Source organism: Octopus bimaculoides, chromosome 18 (assembly GCF_001194135.2).
Source record: "Octopus bimaculoides isolate UCB-OBI-ISO-001 chromosome 18, ASM119413v2, whole genome shotgun sequence".
Taxonomy (NCBI): domain Eukaryota; kingdom Metazoa; phylum Mollusca; class Cephalopoda; order Octopoda; family Octopodidae; genus Octopus; species Octopus bimaculoides.
Window position 1 is genome coordinate 1139048 of NC_068998.1, and position 1959 is coordinate 1141006.

Here is a 1959-nt window from a genome sequence, read left to right on the forward strand (position 1 = left end):
TATATATATATATATATATATATATATATATATATATATACACGCACTTGTTTATATAGACAGGCACACAGATACACACACACACACACATACATATATATGCATACATTTATATGTATTTATGTTATGCATGTATACATACATATAATTAGATATGTCTATTTGCATATAAATGCACACTCAGATATGGTTAGCTGCGTCATTCCTGTCTTCATAATATTCATTATATAACATCTATCTATCTATCTATCTGTGTGTGTGTGTGTGTGTGTGTGTGCGTCATTATTCTGTTTCATTTCAAGATTTCTTGCCAATAGAGAAAGAACCGGGTTTCTAATCTAGACCCAAGGCGCCTTCGTTGGAATTTCAACATCAACAACAGAGCATTTGTGTATGTATGTATGTATGTATGTATGTATGTATATGTGCAGATTTGCATGTTTTATCTATGTATTCTCATGCATATAGTTGCATATCTAGACATGCTCATATGTATATTTAAATGATAAACTTCTGGAAAGTTTTACAGATTTTTACAGTTCCTGTGATGGACTGGATCTTTAGTCTTCGAATTAGCTTTCTCCATTCCGGTTTTGAGAAGCCTAATTTCTCAAGATTGGTATTTATGCAATGTGTTACATATCCCAGGGCCCCAATAATTACAGGTACAAACCTGGACTTGTAATCTGGATGCAGTAACTGCAGATTTCTCAATAGTTCAGCATAGGCCTTCTCTTTTTCACTGATCTCCAGCTTTATGTTAAGATCCGCTGGGCAGCTAATTTCCACCACTGTACTAAATTACTATGTCAGGTCTATTGTTACGTTTACATCTTATTGAGGTTTTCCCTGGGACATTCCACCAGTAATCCTTTTTATTATGAGTGGCTATGGCTTCTGCCATGCTGTGGGTTCTTGTTTCTTTATCCTCGGGATTATCCTTCCCACGGATTTCATTATAGAGTGTCCTAGCTACAACGTCATGTCCCATCGGCAGATGATACCGTGACAACTTTTTCGTACAACTGCTTATGATGTGGATAATATCTTCGGTGTTAACTCCACATTTATGTATGTATGCATGTATGTATGTTTTTATGTATGTATGTATGTACTTGGCACCTTGGGCAAGAGTCCCCTACTATATATACCCTCAGGACGACCCAAGCCTTGTGAGGGGATTTGGTAGACGGAAACTGAAAGGACCCCGTCATGTGTGTGTGTGTGTGTGTTCGCATATTTTTATACCTTATGACAAATACTCAATTCCATATTCTATATTTTAGTAACTCACATTTTGCGATTACACGTTTCAATCCTCCTTTACCAGAATTATTGGGACAAACAATGGGGCCCCTAACTCCACAACCCTTATCATCATCATCATCATCATCATCACCTTCGCTTTATTGTTTTTTACTGAAATAGAAAATCCTGTTTTCGATGCCACTGCTACAGTTGTTAGTGTTCTTGTTGTTATTATTATTATTATTATTATTATTATTATTATTATTATTATCATCATCATCATGGCGGGTGGCGAGCTGACAAAATCGTTAGCACGCCGGTAAAAAATGCTTAGCAGCATTTTGTCCGTCTTTACGTTCTGAGTTCAAATTCCGCTGAAGTCGGCTATGCCTTTCATCCTTTTGAGGTCGATAAATTAAATACCAGTGATACTCTGGGGATCAATGTAATCGACTAGTCCCCTTCCCTAAAATTTCAGGCCTTGTGCCTATACTACAAAGGATTATTATTATTATTATTATTATTATTATTATTATTATTATTATTCATATGAGGCCGATGATTCGGCAAGAAAGATGGATTAAATGTGACTTACAGACAGTTGCGATTTCTTTTGTTCTAGGTTCAAATTCTGCCCAGGTCAACTAATTTTGTATCCATCAGACTCCAACTTCCTTCTGAAAAATGAAATATTACAATGAGACATGTCAT

General features: G+C 35.8%; 1 long non-coding RNA gene across 1 annotated transcript in view; it reads right to left on the minus strand.

The window, feature by feature from the left end:
* LOC128249905 (uncharacterized) overlaps positions 1 to 1959 on the minus strand; it is a 38159-nt gene that overhangs the window by 20864 nt on the left and 15336 nt on the right. Inside the window, exon 2 of the long non-coding RNA XR_008266057.1 lies at positions 1844 to 1925. This is a non-coding gene — a long non-coding RNA (uncharacterized LOC128249905). The remainder of the gene's footprint in view (positions 1 to 1843; positions 1926 to 1959) is intronic.